Genomic DNA, 20,956 nt, shown 5'->3' on the forward strand with positions numbered 1-20,956 from the left:
TATAGGTGATGAAATCATGACATGTGATCTAACCCCAGAGCCCGGGCTCTTGGAGAGTTGTTGAGTAAATACAGGATTATCATTTCTAGGACAGTGGCCAAGAGTTCTTTAGGATTGTGTATTGAGTCCATTTGCATTTGCATAGATTTTCTCCCCAAGTTGACTTCTTAAATATCACTTTGAGCAATAAGGAAAAAGGCATATTTTAAGGAAGAGAGGAAACAGAGAAGAGAAAGTAATAGTGAGGATAAAAGCAATGCACCCCCCCACATACACACACACACTGAGTAATGATGTAAGGAAATGTATGAGCCATGCTAAATTGGTGGTTCAGATATTACCAAGGGATTAAGAGGTCAGTAAAACATCCCCCTTTCCCCTCTTGAAACCAGTTGAGAAAGAGATAAAATCAACGGGGTAGAAATAAAAATATCAGATTTATTACTGGTGAGACCTGGCACTGAGAATATGTCTTTGAATTGCAGGCATGTTTCATGGTTTCCTCATGCTCCCCCCAGCCACAGCAGCACTGGGAAACTGCAGGCTTCAGAAACTGGCTTCAAAGGAGAGAGGGCAAGGAGCCATGCCCAGAGCGCCCCCGTTTATTCTGCTCTAATCAACCGATGAGTTACCCCAGTTCCCATGGTGCTTGCCTAGCGTTAGTCTCTCCCCACCATCCAGTGTGAGTCCCGAGGGAGAAAAGGCTTGTATAGAAATAAATGAAGAACTGAAGACTCAACTTAAACCTGAGTGTATCTTAAATAAATGATTTTTTTAAGCTCTATTTTTTTTATTGGAGTATAGTTGCTTTACAATATTGTGTTAGTATATACTGTACTGGTTTGGACTTGATAAACAGTAGGGGTGACTTTAGGAAGTCCTGTAATAATGATAGTATTTTAAGAAAGCTAAGCATGACTATAAGCATGAATACAACATAAATATATTAATTAGGCTTGAAATACAGATAAAGGCTTTATATACTTCATTTTGAACCATGAGAACAATCAGATACCCCAGAAACACAGGACGCTGCTCTGTAGTCTTGAATCAGGAATTCTGGCATCTCTGTGTTCTCCATTCTCTTCCACCTTTATCTCTCCCTCAATCCCGCTGTATCTTCAGGCTTGACCTCTCCCTCCTCCCAGGTTCAGTCTCTCCCTTGACCTCACTCCCTCCATCCTCTCCTTCCCTGTCTGTCTGGTAGGATTAAAGGGCATGGCGTTGGGGTTGGACCTACTTGGCTCTGCCTTTTAATTAATTAGGATTAAGCAGATTCATTAACCCAGGCCTCAGTTTTCTTTGAGAGTTGGCATGACAACAGTGTGAGCCTTGGAAAGTAACTGAAATGATGAGTGTCTCAGAAATGTGCAGTCATGGTGGAGTTATTATTCCAAGTTCATCACTGTTGGACTGCTGAGGGTAGCTGAAAAAAGCCATAGAAACCTGCTGACTGGCTCTACGACAAATGTATAGTTTTAGTCTCTGTTGGATCCTCCAAACTGCTCAGCATTTTGTTTTGGTTTTGTGCCCAGTTATCTCTAAACATAGAATTGGACTGTTTTATCTTGCTAATAAAGTAACCCCTTATAGAAAAATTAGGAATTATAAAACATTATTAGAAACCTGTGATCCCACCCCTCCAGAGATAGCTATACTCCGATATTTCTGCATTTTAGTATATTTTTAGTGTATTAGCTATCTCTATCTGTCTCTATATGTATATATGTATACATGTATGTATGTCTCTATCTCATATCTATCTATATCTATTGATTGATCTATCTCTATAGGTATGTATGTATCTATATCTGTATATCTATGTATGTATGTATCTATCTCTGTCTCTGTATGTATGTATATATATATCTATGTCTCTATGTATGTATCTAGCTGTAGTTTTCATACATACAGCCTTTTATCTTTCTTGCTTCTGTGGACTCAGCAAATTTCCCTTTCTCCTCATGACCTTTTGCTATAGTGGCCATTGGGGAACCTCACTCTTTAAGCCACCTCCTTTCATGCTTCTCATCTTATCAAAAGGCCCCTGAGAAGATACAGAGAGAGAAGTTGACAGTTCTGCCACCTCCCTGCCATCTAGACTCCTGTATCTTCTCCTGCCTCTTAGCTCTTTTGCTCTGCTCTGTTTCCATTCTTTCTTTCTCCAGGAAACAGCTCCTGTCTTTCTCTGGTACCTCCCATCAATTGCCTTCATTCTGAAGGCTCCCCGCTTCTTTCCACCCACCAGCCACTGTCCTTCCCTTCCTGCCCAGAGAGGAACCATGGTCTCGCTCCATCCTCAAACTGCCAGGGCACCTTTGGACTTCTGCCTAACGGTTCTGCAGAAGCTGTTATCATTGTGGTGGCCCATGTTCTCTGGGCTCCCCACACCCATGGCCTCTTTCCAGACCACCTTGCCTCACATTCTCTGCCGCTATATAAACTCCTGACTACCTGCAAGTTCCACCTCCTGGCTTTCCTGCTGCTTTCTTAGAGCGTCTTTTTCATACTTTCTAATTGATTGATTATCCTCTGCCCCTTTCTTAGGGATCAGAAAGCTCTCACTTCACACCCTCTCTTTAGTTATTTCATCTACTTCAAAATCTCCACCTGCTTTAATGTTTAAGCTTTAGACACTTTCTTCCATGACATATTAACTGCTTCTCACCAACTTGCCCCACTAGCACTTTCAGATTCCTATGAGCAAAACAGAATGTCCTTACAATGGAGTATTATTCTGCCTTAAAAAAGGAAGAATATTCTGACATGTGCTATAACATGGATGAGCCTGGAGGACATTATGCTGAGTGAAATAAACCAGTCACAAAAGGACACATACTGCATGCATCTACTTATAGGAGGTCCCAAGAAGTCAGATTCATAGAGACAGAAAGCAGAATGGTATTTGCCAGAGGCTGAGGGGAGGGGTGAATGAGGAGTTAGTGTTTAATGTATTTTGCAAGATGAAGAGTTCTGGAGATGGTGGGTGGTTATGGTTTCACAACAGTATGAATATACTTAATGCTACTGAACTTAAAAATGGGTCAGCTCGTAAAATTTTTTCCAACTTTATTGAGATATAATTGACACATAACATTGTGTCAGTTTAAGGTATACATCTGCAGATTTGATACATGTATATATTGTGAAATTAAGCTGGTAAATTTTATGTTACGTTTATTATACCATGATTTAGAAAAACAACCCAGAACATCTTTTCCTCCTCTTCTGTTTTTTTAGTTTTTTTCCTGTATTTGATTTCTAATCTCAAGCGTTGTGGTCAGAAAAGATGCTTGATATGATTTCAATTTTCTTAGATTTACTTGATTTGTGACCCAAATTGTGATCTATCCTGGACAATGTTCCATGTGCACTTGAGAAAAAAGTATATTCTGCTGCTTTCGGATAGAATGTCCTACAAATATCAATTAAGTCTATCTGGTCTAATGTGTCATTTAAGGTTTGTGTTTCCTTATTAATTTTCTGTTCACTGGTATAAGTGAGGTGTTAAAGTCCCCTACTGTTATTGTGTTATTGTCGATTTCCCCTTTTATGGCTGTTCGCATTTGCCTTATATATTGAGATGCACCTATGTTGGGTGCATATACATTTGCAATTGTTACATCTTCTTCTGGGATGGATCCCTTGGTCATTATGTAGTGTCCTTCTTTGTCTCTTGTAACAGTCTTTATTTTAAAGTCTATTTTGTCTGATATGAGTATTGCTACTCCAACTTTCTTTTGATTTCCATTTGCATGGAATATCTTTTTCCATTCCCTCACTTTCAGTCTGTAATGTGTCCCTAGGTCTGAAGTGGGTCTCTTGTAGACAACATATATATGCGTCTTGTTTTTGTATCCATTTAGCCAGTGTGCGTCTTTTGGTTGTAGCATTTAATCCATTCACATTTAAGGTAATTATCAATATGTATGTTCCTACTGCCATTTTCTTAATTGTTTTGGGTTTGTTTTTGTAGGTCTTTTTACTTCTCTTTTTTGTTTTCTTCACTTGTGTTTCTTGCCTAGAAAAGTTGCTTTAGCATTTGTTGTAAAGCTGGTTTAGTGGTTTTGAATTCTCTTAGCTTTTGCTTGTCTGTAAAGCTTTTGACTTCTCTGTCGAATCTGAATGAGAGTCTTGCTGGGTAGAGTATTCTTGGTTGTAGCTTTTTCCCTTTCATCACTTTAAATATATCCTGCCACTCCCTTCTGGCCTGCAGAGTTTCTGCTGAAAAATCAGCTGATAACCTTATGGGGATTCCCTTGTATGTTATTTGTTGCTTTTCCCTTATTGCTTTTAATATTTTTTCTTTGTATTTAATTTTTGTTAGTTTGATTAATATGTGTCTTGGTGTGTTCCTACTTGGGTTTATCCTGTATGGGATTGCCTGCACTTCCTGGACATGCTTGACTATTTCCTTTCCCATGTTAGGGATGTTTCCAGCTATTATCTTTTCAAATATTTTCTCAGGCCCTTTCTCTTTTTCTTCTTCTTCTGGGACCCCTATAATTTGAATGTTTGTATGTTTAATGTTGTCCCAGAAATCTCTGAGAGACTGTCCTCATTTCTTTTCATTCTTTTTTCTTTATTCTGTTCCACAGCAGAGATTTCCACCATCCTGTCTTCCAGGTCACTTATCTGTTCTCTGCCTCTGTTATTCTGCTATTGATTCCTTCCAGTGTATTTTTCATTTCAGTTATTGTCTTGTTCATTTCTGTTTGTTTGTTCTTTAGTTCTTCTGGGTCTTTGTTAAACTTTTCTTGAATCTTCTAAATCTGTGCCTTCATTCTTTCTCTGAGATCTTGGATCATCTTCACTATCATCACTCAATTCTTTTTCAGATAGATTGCTTATCTCCTCTTAATTTAGCTGTTCTAGATTTTTATCTTGCTTCTTCATCTGCAGCATATTTCTTTGTGGTCTCATTTTGTCATATTTACTGTGTTTGTGGTCTTCTTTCCGCAGGCTGTAGGATCATAGTTCCTCTTTCTTCTGGTGTCTGCCCCCTGGTGGGTGAGGTTGCTCCAGAGGCTTGTGCCATTATCCCCTTGATAGGGGGGTTGATTGGCATTGTGGTGATCAGAGCCTGCCCTGGATATTGAGCGGGGCTTCCCCTTTTTCCTGTGGTTGTCACTGCCCTGTCAGGGGTGGCATCTGCTCCCTAGTTTTTGGAGTAGAGGCCCCCAAATCTGCTTCTTAGCTGTGATTCTGATCTGTGCTGCGAGTTAGGCAGTATTGGAGCACTCCCAGTAGGAGAGAATCTACTGAGTGTTCCTGCTCTGGAATGTGAATGTGCTCAGTTGTGTCCCCTTTCACCCGCTGTGTGGGCTCACAAAGTACACTGTTGTTGACACTGCTCTCGGTCCTGCCTTAACTGTGGGTATGCCGGTGATTAGCCCTGGTGACTCTCAGGCATTGTTTTCGCCCAGCCACTGGTGGAGGTCCATTGAGGTCAGGTCACAGGACTGCACTTCTCGTGCACCTGGACTCTCTGTGGGATCTTGTTCTTCTGATTTACCCATTTCCAGAGTGGTGAAGCCTCCTTTGGTCTCCATGTTGAGTAAGCAGCTGCCCAGTCTCCCCAGCTAGCACCGTGGAGGCAGCTGAGCTCCTAGGTTCCTTCACGTGGTTCCACTGCTGGCCCAGCCAGCACAGTGTGTCCTGCCTTTCCTTACAGCCTTGTTGCTCCTGCCTGGGTCTTGGTTTCATCTCTGCCCTATACATTGCATCCCCCAAATTCAAATTATACTACTTCTGTAGAATGCCCAGGCTTTGCACCTGCACTTCTCTTTACCAGGAATGAGTGCCCTTTCTCCTTTCTTTGATAAGCAAATTTATACAAATATGATTTGCATACAAAATGGGCTCAGGTGGATTCTAGACCTAAATGTAGGAGGTAAAACTATAAAACATTTAGAGGAAAAAAAAAACCCATAAGACTATATCATCCTGATATTGGGTTCAGTAAAGATTTCTTAGATGTGACATAAAAAATCCAAGTGATAAAAGAAAACACTGATAATTTGTACTTTGTCAAAATTTAAAACTTCCACTCTTTGAAATACTACAGCAAGAACGAAAGACAATCCACAGCCAGGGAAAAAATGTTTGCAAAGCATGTAAGTGACATAGAACTTATATCTAGACTACATAAAGAATTTTTACATCCTAATGAGAAGAAGAAAAACAAATTTTAAAAAATTGGCAAAGATTCTGAACAGATCTCTCTCAAAGAAGTTAGTGAATGGCCAATAAGCCAAAGAAGAGACAGTCAGCAACATTAATCTTTAGGGGTATGCAAATTAAAATCACAGTGACATGCTGTTCTGTACCTACTAGGATGGCAATAATTTAAAAAAAGAAAATAGCAGATGTTTGCAAGGATGTGGAGAAATTGGTACCCTCCTGCATTGCTGGGGTGACTGTAAACCAATGTGGCTACTTTGGAAAAACAGTTGGGCAGTTTCCCATGTCAGTTACCATATGATGCAACAGTTCCACTGCAAGGTATATACCTAAGAGAAATGAAAATATTTGTCCACAGACGCTTGTACATGAATGTTCATAGCATCACTAGTCATAATACACCAAAAGTGGAAATAACCCAAACATTCACTGGTAAATGTATGAACAAATTGGCTTATCCATACTTATAATAAATATTTGCACTAAAAAGAAATGAAGCACTGATACATGCTACACATAGATGCTCCTCAAAAACACCATGAAGTGTGAAAGAAGCCTGGCAAAAATACTACACATTGCGTGGCTCCATTTATATGAAATGTCCAGAACAGGCACATCTATAGAGATGGTAGATTACTGCCTGCTTAGGGTAACAGACTGTGAATAGAGAGCCACTACACATGGGCACATGGTTTATTTTGGGAATGACAGACCTGTTGTAGAATTAGACTGTGGTGCACTTTGTGAATTTACTTAAAAATATTTCATTGTACCCTAAAACAAGTGCATTTTTTGGTATGTAAATTATATCTCACTTAAAGCTATTAAACTAGATCTCATTATTTGGTAGGGTAATATTGAAATGTGGAAATAAACTTTAAATAAATTCTTAATGAAAATATCAGGCGTGTAAACGTGGTTTAGTTTCTGTTAACAAGTAATTATCTTTGGGTACACACATCCTCGCGTGTGTGCGTGCACGTGCGCGCACACACACACACACACACACACACACACGCTCCAGAGCAGAAGAACGACAGAGTCTGTGCCTCAGAAAAGAAACAAGGTTGACTTTTTTCCTTGTCCTCATAAGTTTATGTTTTATTGGAGAAATGAAGTAGAAAAAGAAAATGCAATCACTTCTCATTATTCACAGTAGTTATCTTCTATAAAGTTGCCACAAACACTGAATTAGTGAATATTGAACCACTGATCCTAAAGGAAATAGAGGTTAGGTACCTGCAAACCTCTGGTCACAACACTTTGCTGTACACCTGAAATTAACACCACATTGTTAATCAACTATACCCCAATATAAAATAGAAATTAAGAGAAAATAGAAACACACATAAAGCAAAGTTATGTATTCCTTGTTTGATGAAAATGTTGTGACCAAGGGTGACATTTGATTGGAGATACCAGAGGTGTTTTAAATTTTTTCTTTTTAGCTCATTTTCTAGTTTTACTATAAATCTATAGATTAAAATTGTCTTGCAGATACTGTCACAAGCTGATTAGATAGAATTGCCTTTCATTGTTGGCCTGGCTTCTACTTAATGCTTCCTTCACCACCCCACCCCCGCCCCATACAAACCATCACGAAGATGCTGTTGTTTTATTGCCTAAATTTCTCCCAAACACATTCACTTCTTTCCTTTTTTTTTTTTTTTTTTTGCGGGGAGAGGCATTTTGTTTATTTAAAAGTGTATTTAAAATGGCCAGGGAATATTTACTTTTTCCTCCCCATATAGCATCGTGTAAGTTTAAGGTGTACGATGTGATGATTTGATACACATATATATTGGGAAATGTTTACCACAATAAGGTTAGTTAATACATCCTTCACCTCACATAGTTACCATTCTCTTGTTGTGGTGATGAGACTATTAAAACTCTACTCTCATAGCAATTTTCAAGTACACAGTACAGTGTTATTAACTATTATTCATTAAAATCACCATGCTGTACATTAGATCCCTGGAACTTATTCATCTTATAACGGGACGCTTGTACCCTTGGACCAACATCTCCCCATTTGCTCCATCCTTCAGCCCCTGGCAACCATCAGTCTGCTCTCTCTGTTTCTATGAGTTCAAAGTTTTTAGATTCCACATATAAGTGAGGCCATATAGTATTTGTCTTTCTCTGTCTTGAATTATTTCACTTAGCATAATGCTCTCAAGGTCCATGATGTTGTTGCCAATGACAGGATTTCCTCCTTCATGGCTGAATAATATTCTACCCTGTGTGTGTGTGCACACGTGTGTGTGCACCGCATTTTCTTTATCCATTCATCTTTCAATCTTAAGTTGTTTCCATATCTTGGCTGTTACAAAATAAATAATGCTTCAGTGAACATGGGCGTGCAGATACCTCTTTGAGATAGTGATTTCATCTTCTTCAGGTATATACCCAGAAGTAAGATAGCTTGATCATATGGTAGTTGTACTTTTAATTTTTTGAGGAACCTTTATACTGTTCTCAGTAGTGACTGTACCAGTTTACATTCCCACAAACAGTGCACCAGGGTTCTCTTTTCTCCACATCCTTGCTAGCATTTGTTATCTCATTTTTTTAAATAATAGGTATTCTACTGGCATTCACAATTTTCTCTTGCCATCACCACCACCCTTCATGGACTGCGGCAGTATGTTTGTCTGCTTGTAATAGCTTGGGCTGCCATTACAAAGCACCGCAGACCAGGTGGCTTAAACAACAGAAATGTATTGTCTCACAGTTCTGGAGGCTGGAAGTCCAAGATTAAGGTGTCAGCAGTATTGGTTCCTTCTGAGGGCTGTTAGGGAGAATCTGTTCCATGCCCTTCTCCTAGCTCCTCATGGTTTACTGGCAATCTTTGGTGTTCCTTGGTTTGTAGAAGAATCTGCAGTCTCTACCTTCATGGTCACAGCTGTTCCCCCTGTGTAGTGTCTGTGTCCAAGTTTCCCCTTTTATAATGGCACCAGTTATATTAGACACTGACAGTGTCTTATTATCCTTTTGAATTCCCTCTCCTGTGTATGGGCAATGTCACACAGGAATGTTTGTTGGATAAATACATGAAAAAGTAACAAAAGAGTGAGAAAGTTGTACCTTGGAGTCCAGACCGAGTTACCCACATGCTGCTCCCAGCCCATAGCCTGTTCATGTCACAGGCTGTTCATCCCTGCGGGGTGGACCTCCGCAGCACACTTGCTTGTCATCATTAGACCCAGGGGATGTGTGTTGGGTCCCATGTTGGGTCCAGCATGTCCCCATGCTCAGCAGTAGTGCAATGGCAACAGCACTGACCTTGGTGTACTGCGAGGGAGTTAGAAAACACCATGGGAAGAAAATTACTCCTGCCCACAGCTGAAGACTATACTTCGGCTGAGTCCTAAAGCTGCTGTTTTCGGAGTTTGCTCTAATGAGTGATTCTGTGCTTAAGGATTTAGGGTTGCTTGGTGGATGTGCTCACAATGGGCTGGCCATCTCTTATTAAAGGATAGAAAAGGAAAGACAGACCTTTGAAAGATTTTGATGAGAGAAAAATGGGGCTTGAACAGAGACTCTAAATAAAAATGCTACATGTCTTGTGAACTGAATCCATAACAACTATTTATTTTTATAAGCTTGGTGAGGCAAATGTAATAAATAAATGAATATAAAGTGATGAATGAATGAATACAGTGACTGAATAATTCCATGAATAAATGAATTGATTTAATAAATGCCTGTCCACTGACTAACTGATAATCTTTCTTGCAAATAACCCACAATATTTAAAAATTACATATTGGTATGGCTATCTATTACTGCTTTGGAGGACATATCCATATATATGTAAATAGATATAGAATAACAACTAGGCTATTTTTAGTGTGAGATAGTGATCCAAAGTGTCCTTTATGTTTCTCATTCCTTTTGTATGTGCGTCTTGCTGTCAACTGTCCTCTGTCAGCCAGGGAGGCTAAGTTCACCTGGCACCGGCCCTGCCATGAACTGGTAGACAAGTAGGATGAAGAAATCGCCACCCACCCTTGGGCTGTTCAGGTGTGGCTCCCAGCCTGGGCTGATGAAACTGACCAGAAGGGGAGGTGAGCTCCCTCACAGATCCAGTGGCTTTGGTCATGGGCAGTTGAGGGAGAAAAATATAATTCTGGAAACCTTAATTCCGACCACCAGTTTGTATTGCACAGGACATTCTGGCCCTCTACCCCAGTGCCCTTGTCCTTTGGCATAATCTTTGAACCTCAGCTATGCCCATTTCCTTTCCTCCTTCTTTACTCTCTTACCCTCATCTGGCCAGACCCAGAGGGAAGGAACCCCTGAAAAGTGAGGTCGCTGGATGGCTCTGTCAAGATGCTCCACAGAACCTCCTGACACCCGCTGCAGTTCTGGGAAGTCATGCTGTGCAGAGACCAAGTTCGGACATTAGTTCTCTGGCTCCTGTCCTCACTGGAAGGCACTCAGATCATCAGAGTAGTCATTGCAGCGTAGTAGTATTTGCAGCAGTATTTGCAGTAGTACATGCAGCGTAAAGGTAAATTTGATAATGGGCTGAGAAGTAAGTCTAAGGATCTTTTAGGTCACAGTACTGCTCTGGTTAACTTGGTGCAGATGGCCTCTCTGGGTTGTGGGGTTGAATTTTGAATTAGAACATAGCAGGAGAAAACCAAAAGGAGAGTAGCTTTTGTGACATCACACCCTGTACATTTTAAGTGACAACAATTTCACAGCTTTAAAGATGAATGTAAAGCAAGTGGATCACAACTGATTAAATTACCAGCTGTTAATTATATTGCCAGTTATAAATTATAAACTCGAATTCTGATTAACACAGCAACTAATTGATCGACATCTTTGGTTACATTATAACTGAATTGGGCACTCACAATTCCAAGTTCCTGGGAAGGAAAAATGTCTCTACAAGCTGTGTAACATAGTGGCTGAATCCTAGTTGTGGGATTTCTGAGAAAGCCTGCAGAGGAACGAGAAACATAAAGGACACTTAGAATTATTGTCTCGCACTAAAAATAGTCTAGCTGCTATCCAACATGAGCAAGTCACATATGGAAAACCTGTATTTTAGTATCCAACATTACTCACAAAATCAGGAAAATGTACAATTAACTTGACAGTTGATGTTCTAACCAGCACCTTGGTGAACAGAGACCTTTTGCTACTTTAAATCTCCATCTGGCTGCTACAAAAAAATTTGCTTTCAATGGCTAGAGTCAGGTTGGCTGGTACACAGCTCTGTGTCATGACTCCTTTGGACTCATTTGAATATGAATAGTGTCAGATATTATGTTTAACAAGATCACACTGCCAGTGGAGGGAGAGCACTTGCTTTCTTCAAACAATGTTCTTCCTTAGGAATACTTTAAGAGTTCTTATTTATTTATTCTTTATTTACCAACTTCCAAAGCAAAACATGGGCATTTTAACAATCAAAACCACCCTTTCACGATTCCTGTTGGCGCCATAGACACTTCACCTTCTCTTCATTAATTCTAAATCTTCCATGTGCATGCCTGGGTTGTGTGCATGAGCATTGAAAGGGAATAATTAGAAACATCTGTTTACATTTACCAGGAGCAGATATTAAAGGAATTAAAATAAGCATAGTCATCACAAAACAGCTTAAAAAACTCAATATACGAGAATGTCTGAATACCATGAGAGTGCTATATAAACTTCTATATAAATACACTATATGAATGCATCACTATGTGAATACACTATATGACATAAAAAGATCTTTCATTAAATGATATAAATAGCAAGCAAATTTAACATGTACTAAATAAGTATTCGGGAATATTCATTTCTATTATTAATTTACTGAACAGCCCGCCAGTGTGGTGTTTGAAGGTAATGGCACATGTTGGGTTGATGGCTGTAGTTATTAATGGCATCAGGGCCTGGAACAAGGCAGAACATCCATGCTCTGAGGCAGCCCTCAGACACCCACGCTGCAGCCCCGTCAGAGACCTGTGGTTCTAAGGCCCTGACCCACGTCTCCCCGTTGTCATGTCAGCTGTTGCCATGGAGTTGCTGGGTTTTGTTCAGAGCTTCTTGAAGTGGTTTGCAGTGAGACTGTCCTAGCATCCACCTGAATCTGAAAGCACATGGGAAGATTGTGTTCTTGCAGTTGGCCCAGCACAGACTCTGCTCTCCACGGCAGTGCATGGCTAGAGCTGTCCACATGCTGCCTTTCAGTACACATGTGCCTGCTTTCTAAATATAGAAGTAGAGTTTCCTGATTTTAATGAAATTAAAAGGTTCAGTATAATTTTAAGTCAAAATAATGATCAGAATATGAACATGCAAAAATAAGAATTGCATAAGGAGCTTTTTAAAATTACCAGCACTGGGTCTTACCTCCTGCAATTCTGATTCAGTGTAGCTGGGGTGGGCCCTGGAATTGGATGGGGCATAAGGAAAGAGAAAGAATAAAGATGACAAGGTACAACCAGATGGAGCAGTCTCAGGTGGCTGAGGAGAAAGTCAGTGCTCAGAGGAATACCCGGCCTGCAGGTAAAAATGAAGAGTTAAACATCTTAGGAATGAATGATCTCACCCTGGAAGAGAGGAGGAAGGGGGCAGGGCAGGGATGAGCCTAGGCAGGCGAGCCTTGAGACCTGGATGAGGGGGGCTGGACTGGAGTCCTGAGCCCACAGCCAGTGCAGTAGAAAGGGCAGGAGAGTGTTATCAGAGGCTGAGCAGTGTCCTGAGAATGGGCTTCAGCCCTGCTGCAAGCTGCTTAGATAGCGTCAGATGAGGGCAAAAGAGTGCCCTCTGGAGGTCGTTAGGCAACCTTGCTGGGCCCGGGCTGGAGATGGAAGCAAGTCCCAGGTGAATGATGAAGGGATAAATTCTAAAGAACTCTCAGTATAAAACCATTAGAAAGGGTGAACAGATCATAATAAACATCATTTAAATGTGTCACTTAATTCACAGAAAAATAAGAGAAAGCCCCAGGAGCCACAGAAAAGGACAGAGATTCAATTTGGAGAGAAAGCTGAGGATGAAAGTGTTGTAAGCTGCACTTGAAGACCTGGGGTCATTTGCCCCATGTAACCAAGTGGCTTGAGGTTAGTGGTCAGGCAGAAACAGAGAGACTAAAGAATTCCACAAAGCAGAGAGTTAAAATTGAGTCTTTATAGAGCAGCACACTCAGGGGCTACACACCCATTGGAAGGGTGGTCTAGAAAAAAATTCCCCAACCATCAAAGGGTGATAAGAAAATGTCTGTCTCACCTGGGCCTTAGGTAGCATGGAAAACATCTGCCCTGAGAATTTGTATCGTATACCTGTACTAATCTCGATTTGGGGTTTGACTTAAAACTGTGGAGAAATTTTCACTGAAAGTGATCCAACGTTATCAACCAATCTGGAACACTGGATGAAAGCACGTGCAGATCTTTTATGAAGGGACACACTGGCAACCCAGTTTACATAGAACTTCTGCTTATTATTCAGCAAATGTTTATGAAATTTCTCTTATGTGCTGGGCACTGTCCTAGCACTGCGCTGGAAATAGATCATTGAACAAAACAGACAAACATTCCTGTTCTCATGCAGCGTACATTCTAGCATGGGAGAAAGGAAGTAAGCGTAATAAATAAATATATCAAATAGAATGTAATCAGGGTTGACAGGAAGGGAGGATGCAAGGGATGAAGGTTGCCATTGTCAGAGAAGGCTCATTAAAAATGTGAATTTGAGTAAAGACTTGACTAAGGTGAGGAAGTCAGCCAGAAGGTTATCTGGGGAGACAGAGTCCCAGGCAGAAGGAACAGCTAATGAAAGGGCCTACAGTGGGATAGCGCCTGGTTGTTTGAGGAACAGCCAAGAGGGTATTGTTGCTGAGGTGAAGTTAGCAAAGGAGATGAGGTCAGAGAGGTGGTAAGTGGGCCAGAGCACAACTACTTGGGCTTTACTTCCATAAAATAAGGAGCCATTGTATGGTTTTGAACACAGGAGCAAATTATCTGACTTAAATTGTTAAAAAGTCACCTGTTGAGAATTGGAGCATTGGAGAGCACAGGTGCAGGGAACTGGTCTACAGAATTCTTAACCTCATGGTCATCTGTAGGCACTGTGCTCAAGCAAGGGAAGAGCACAGAGGCTTGAGAAATGCCACACAGCCAGAAGGTGGACAAATCACTCACATCTCCAGGTGTAATATTCTCCCAGTTTGAGTATCTTTCTAATATAAAGGTATTGAAGGCAGCTTGCACAAGCAATATGGCTGTTTCTCACAGCCAGTTCTTGGAGCACCTTTGCATAAATGACATATTTGAGTCATTGCATCCTCCTTGGAAACCTATTAATCAAAGATAGTTGCTGGAAAATAAAGCTATGTATCTGATTATGCACACACACACATGTTGCAGACTATATATATATATATATATATATATATATATATATATATAATTTCCTGAACAGTTTGGTGTCTTTAATGAATGTTATTCAGATAAATACTCATTTAAAATAAAGCAGAATATGAAATGACTCCTCCCCAGTTTATAATACATTCCAAAAGTGCATTCACACAATGTTTGTGCTGAGTTCGAACATCTGTTCCCACATGGAGTGTGAGACATTTGATCATCTTGTATATTCTTCTATTTAACCCACAATATATCTGAGGTCTGAAGTTGGACTCAGCCTACTCCAGACACCATAGGTAAGCGTTCTTCTGAGGTGCAGTTTGGGAATCCAGGAGCTCATCTCTAATCCATTGTCATGGGGACACTAGTGGAAACACAGCCCACCCTCCTACTGCTGCTGCTGACTCATGATCCAGTTCTAGATGTGGAAGGTATTTAGGAAATTGGGTCAACAGAACCCAGTGACTGAATGAATGCTGGATTTCAGATGTGAAAGAAAGAAGAGGTTGGTGTATATAGCCTGTTTTTGGTTTGGTTCAGAAGATGGGTAGATGCTAGCAGAGAATGGGGAACAGATTTGAGGTAGAAAGATAATGAGTTAATTTTAGACACATTGAACTTGGTTTACATGTGGGGCATCTGGGTGGAAAGATTCAGAAGGCGCTGGATCCATACATGGACATCTCAGAAAAGTGAAATAGGCCAGAGACACTGATGGAGGAACAAAAACCTGGAGGCTGGAGTTAAGAATAGGAGATGCTTCTTGCTCCTGGTTCCTTGATGCTCAGTTTGGGAGAATCAATTTTACAGTTAAAGGGGGCTGTGCAGGGGCACTTAGTGAAATGTTCTTTGTATACAGAGGGGTAGTGGGAGGTAAGCCCTGGGGCACCTGAAGGTCAGATTAGCCACAGCAGATCAGGCCTGGCAGGGTGACTGGTTTGGTATTTTTATTAGTGCTGTAGCTGTTATACAAATTTGTGTTTAATTTAAATTTGTAATTTCAACATATTTCACAGCAGAAAAAATGTTTTATGGAAAATCTAGTAACCTGATACATTTCAGGAAACAATCTTGCATCTTTTGCATTTGGATACTGAGTAGAAGATGGAACTTGGGATTTTAGAAGCAAAGAGTGACGCCTGCTTCAGGTGGTGCTGAGAATTCTACACCAAAGTATTAGGCTGAGTCTTTCTTTCTGGCATCTTGGGATAGTAGAGAACAGTAGGGTTTTTTAATTTTATTTTTTTAGAGTTTGGCGTGTACTTGACATGGAGCAATGGGCTGGGGGCCCACCTGATAAAGAGGATCCTTTTTCATCAGGTGCTGGGGGGCTTTTGGGAGGATGACTGGCGCTGCTCTAGGATGAGGGAAGAGAATGTATAATTTTCCAAATGCCTATTATGACTCAAGCACTGTGTTAAGCTTTGTTAGCTCAGTTAATTGTTAGAGCACTTTTGTAAAATGAGCATTTTTAGTTTCATTTTTCCACATGAGGTTGCTGAGGCTCAAAGTGATTAGGTAACTTTTCCAGGCAAGGCACAGGGCAAGAAGCTGACCTGGTGGTCTAAAGTGTCCTGCTGCACCACCTCCTGCAAACTAGCCCCTGCTGGAGATTTGTTTAGCCAAGGACATCTCTTTTAAATTTTCCTGGTTCTCATTGGTTTAGGTTGAATTCTCGATTTTTTCTGATACTACATAGTTTTTTGTCCTTTGAATGTAGGCCAGTATAATCATTTTGCATTTTAAACTTACTGGACTCCAGAGAAATAGCTATGGTATCTTTTCATACTTGAAAAGAAAGGCAACTTTTCAAAATAATTTATGTCCTATGCCAGTTTTTCAGATGGCTGTAGAGGACTGGGGAACTTGTAACTATTTTCAGCAGCCCATCCAGATTTCATACAGAGGTGACTAGTTCATCTTCTAAATATATTTAGCATTTAAGTGGATGAATAAAAATTGCAGACTATGAGCCTTTCAGCAGGTATAATAGCTATATGAAGACCAGAAAGCCTCAGCAATCTTCCTCTGCATTTGCACACCAGCTTCCTCCCCTGCCAGCTACAGACTTAGTAGGTATTCCTTAAATATACACTTCTTTTGCATTGTTGTACACTTCTTGGCTCCTCATGTGTGCCCTCTGTGATGCTAATCACTTCAGAGTGTGTGACAGGCAGACTTCCCAGATGGGTAAATGGGCTTATAGTGAAAAGGCTAACCCACCTTTGCCCAGCGAACAGGAGGTAGACTTGAGATTTGGGCATTTTTGAGTGCAAAGTGCCTTCTCTTAATCACTTTAATTTTACTTGATTTGATTTGATGAACACCCCACCAGAATGTGAGCTACTTAAAGGTACAAATGATATCCTCCTCATCTCTGGGTCCATAGCACCCAGCAAGGTTCTTGGCCTGTAGTAGATACTCAATGAAGGCTTGAGGCAGAGGGAGGGAGGAGGAAGGGTGATCAGAAGGAGGTGGTCTTGCTTTATTCTCATAGATCACCATGTTACCAAACTCAGGTCCAGATGCTCACCACTCAAAAGCCAATAATTGTGAGGCAAGTGTTGGTAGAAAGGAAAGTTGCTTTAATCAGAAAAGCCAGCAATCTGGGGAGAAGGTGGACTCATGTTCTGAGACCAACTCCAAAGATTCTGCTCAGTCATGACAATTTTTAAAGGTAAAAAGGGGAAACAATCACAGTTAATCATCTAGTTAGGAGGTCAGATTCTTCATCATTTTTCCACTGTGTGCAGAGCTGCTGACTTCTGATTTTCCTGTGGAAGCTGTCTTGCCCACATGGTCCGCCTGCAAATTTGCTAAGGGGGAAGCTGGACGTAAAGAGTCAGTCATTCTTTAACTACTTAATTCTTCATTCTTACTCCATTTAATCCAGGAAAGTAATCAACAGATTAGGCAAGGCATTGTGTACCTTCAATAGAGCAAAAGCAGGAGTTAGGTTAAATGTTACCTAGTGATCTCATTTTTATAATTAAGGCCTGAGGAAAACAGAAATGGGCAAACAGGAAAGGAGCAAAAGAGCTGCTTACACTTGTCAGACATCATTCCATTTCTATGGGATTAGGGACGAAGTTCTGTCTTCTGTAACTTCTTCATGCTGACATAGGGTGCTGTATTCTTAGAGTGGAGGATATAGAGACAAGGGTCTGTACAATCTCTTTACTGACAATTTTAGTTTCCTGCTTACATATATGGGCAGAACAAGCTATAATATTTTGATGCCCACAAAGATGTAGATTATTATGAGCAATAATGTTAATCCCATTCTCTTAAGGCCAGTTCTTGGAATTGTGCTAGCCATAGATTTAGTACTGCTCAAGATGGAGCAGCTTATGTCACGGCTACAGTCTGGTCATCACGCAGTTAGCTTGTTCCCTCTGGTGGCAGTTATAGTATCTGTACAACGACTCAGGAATGTGCATCAGAAACTGAAGGATTCTGTGACTCTATTGTCCTGATCATTAACTGCTTGAGCCTGCTCTTTTGTGACTCAGGGAGGCCTGAGAGATGTATGTTTTTCTACAAACAAAAGGCAGGGGTCGTGGAGGGGCCTTTGTTCTTGGTGTGGCAGGGGGGTGGCCTGTAGGGTTCTGCTGGGTTCCAACCACATGAATTCAACAAATGGAAGCCTAGGTACCAGCGAAGTCTGTTGTGGGAGGGGAGATGGATGCAGTGTTGGATACTCATTTTTAGGCCATTAAAAGGAATGGATTAGGATTTTCTAAATAAATCTTGTTAACAGAAGTGCCAAGATTCCCTCAGCCTAATTTTAGTTGCAGAAATGCCTGCAAAGGAAGCCTCCACCATCCAGGGCTTATATAAGCTTCTCAGAATAATTTTCTGTCCTCCCTGACCTGAGAACAACTTACCTGTGAGTTTTTGTCTCGTACACTTGCTGAACCAGAAGCAAATGCAGGTGTCCTGTGGCTTTCACAGCTGCAGTTAAATATTTAAATTTGGCTTGGAGATTGCATTTCTTTCTCAGGATTAGTAAATTTTTTCATTTCCTGTGCTGAGAAAATCTAGTCAATTACCTAACTGCAGAATAATGAGCAGTGTTTCCACTTTCCAATATGTATTCTTGTCATTTTAATGCGATAAATACCAACAAATTTCTGCAAGCAGGAAGAAACATTATTGTTTATCTCTTATTGAAATGTATTTGAGCTGCTTGAGTTATACACCTAAAGGTTTTATTTTGTTGTTATTTGTTGTTACCACTGCTGTTCAGTATATTCTCAGGAGATTTTAAAAGGACAGTCACCTATGCATAAATGCTTGGCCCCTGAATGCCTCATATTCAAGAATGCCTGTTCCCAGCCCCCTTAGACTTCCTGCCTGCCCCTCGTCTCTCCCTGCCCCAACCTCCGCTACCTCAGCCCACTGGCTCCCAACCACGGGAGACTATGGACTGGGCTGGTGTCTTACCCAGAAACTGTGGCATCTGACTTTTGCATGAAATGGAATTTTGTAATCTGGCGTAAAACCTAGCAACCCTTGTGTCATGTTTTTTCAATGAGAAAATATGACACAAATTTTAAACAAATGACTTACAAGCTTATGGAACCCCACCTACTAGTATTTGCTGTCCCTTTGTGAAGGCAGTGTAAAGCCTCCAGGGACAGGCCTAACTGGACTTCAGGGTTTCATGTTGTTTGATTTAATACACACACGTAAACAGAGAGAGAGAGTGGAGAGGGCCCTGAGTTCATTTAGTTATCAAAGAATCAAAGAGCTTTCCCATCCCTAAGAGAAGACCCAGGAATAAATGGCCCTTTAATTGAATGCTTTTGTTTTTTGTGATTCTTTTTAAGAAAGATTCTTTGTTTTGAAAACAATTCCTGAATATTTCTTCATGCTGATTCCAAGTTCATCCTAAACCTTTTATAATACAGAGAGAGAGAAAGAGAGAGAGAGAGAGAGAGAGAGAGAGAGAGGTGTTCCAGGCATTTTATCTTACCTAATGATTTTGATGAACTATCTTAGTTCAAACCAATTCTAACTGAATAACTCACGATTATGCATTATACCCCAGAAAGTCCCAGTTCTCAGTGGCCTGGAGAATTCTGGATGAAGATACACTTGCATTTTCCCTCTCACTGCCTGACCTCTCTCCAGTGAATCCCATCTCCTAGGAAATCAACACTTTTACTCAGGGCCTCCCACTTACCCGGTGCCAGCCCCATTCCATGGTTGGATCTGCACCTAAACCGGAAGCCGGGTGTTCTCAGGGTGCCCAGGGCTGTTCACACATCTGCTAACACAATGGGTGTGAGTCAGTATTCGTGCACACACAACCAGTATGTCAATTAATTAATTTATAGGAGGGTACTTTATAAATGCTTGAAGTACTACAAATCTCAACCCTCACCCAAAGCACGGTCTTCTAAAATCAAATGATATCAGATTATAACCAAAGGAGCTTTGTGAGCTAGATTCTGCAGCATGTCTGAAGAATGTGGGGGTGGTGTGCAGAGTGGAGGTTATGGGGGTCCCACCTGCAAAAGAGGAGATTCTGCTTCTCTGGGACACAGGGCCCTGTTACTGCAGCCCCACTGGCAGCTGCTGTTTCTGTAAACCCTGATCTCTGGGCCGGTACCTGCTCTTTCTTCTGCCAACATGCTCTGTCTAGATGTGCTGATATGGCTGGGTGTGCCACAGCCAAGAATCAGTGCATGGAGACCACTGTCCCTTCTTTGTGCGAATCTAAGTAAGCCCCTGGCACCAGAGAGGGACCTGCTGGTCCTCAGCACCCACTGCTCCCAATGCCCACTACCCCCTCCTGCCCGCTCCTCCCAGACTCCCACTTCCCCCATGCCTCTCCTCCATACTCCCTGCTCCTCCCCACTGTCTCTCCTGGAGCTGCAGCCTCCCTGCAAAGGGTGGAGGTGGGGAAGGAGGGGACAAGCATGAGTTCCTCTCAACCTGGTGTCCCTTTCACTGTGCCATGGACCTATAGACTGCTCCCTGTACCCAGGTGGATCACGCCACAGAGTAGAAAAGATGAAAGGGACACAGTAAGCTCAACAAAGGCCCAGGAATGGAGATGCTCGTCATTGCCATCAAACCAGTGCTGCCTGGTTCTAATCCCTATGACCCTTGGAGCCCCCGAAAGCCCTTTATTTAAGAAATGCCACTTCAGGGTCTCTGCCATGTCCCCTTTCTTCCTCTCGAGTCTCCCTCAGCTGCACCATGTTTGGGGGTGACACCCAAGGAAGACGGCAAGGAAGGCTCAAGATGGCCCTATGGGGCCACCCCCTTCTTTGCCTCCTCCTCCCCTTGTGCTATCCTGGGGCTCACTAGCACTGGGTGGTGTGGTGGCTGATTCTGTGAGCAGCACCCTGTCTGTCTCATCTTGGTGTCTAGTGCCCCAG

The 20,956-nt window shown here is 41.4% G+C and overlaps 1 protein-coding gene across 3 annotated transcripts in view; it reads left to right on the forward strand.

Moving 5' to 3' along the window:
* Positions 1-20,956, forward strand: part of GABRB3 (gamma-aminobutyric acid type A receptor beta3 subunit) — a 233,769-nt gene that overhangs the window by 127,149 nt on the left and 85,664 nt on the right. The gene's annotated exons all lie outside the window — the stretch shown is intronic.

The sequence above is a fragment of the Monodon monoceros genome, unplaced genomic scaffold (genome assembly GCF_005190385.1).
Source record: "Monodon monoceros isolate NGI ecotype Baffin Bay Population unplaced genomic scaffold, NGI_Narwhal_1 Super_Scaffold_21, whole genome shotgun sequence".
NCBI classification, from domain to species: Eukaryota; Metazoa; Chordata; class Mammalia; order Artiodactyla; family Monodontidae; genus Monodon; species Monodon monoceros.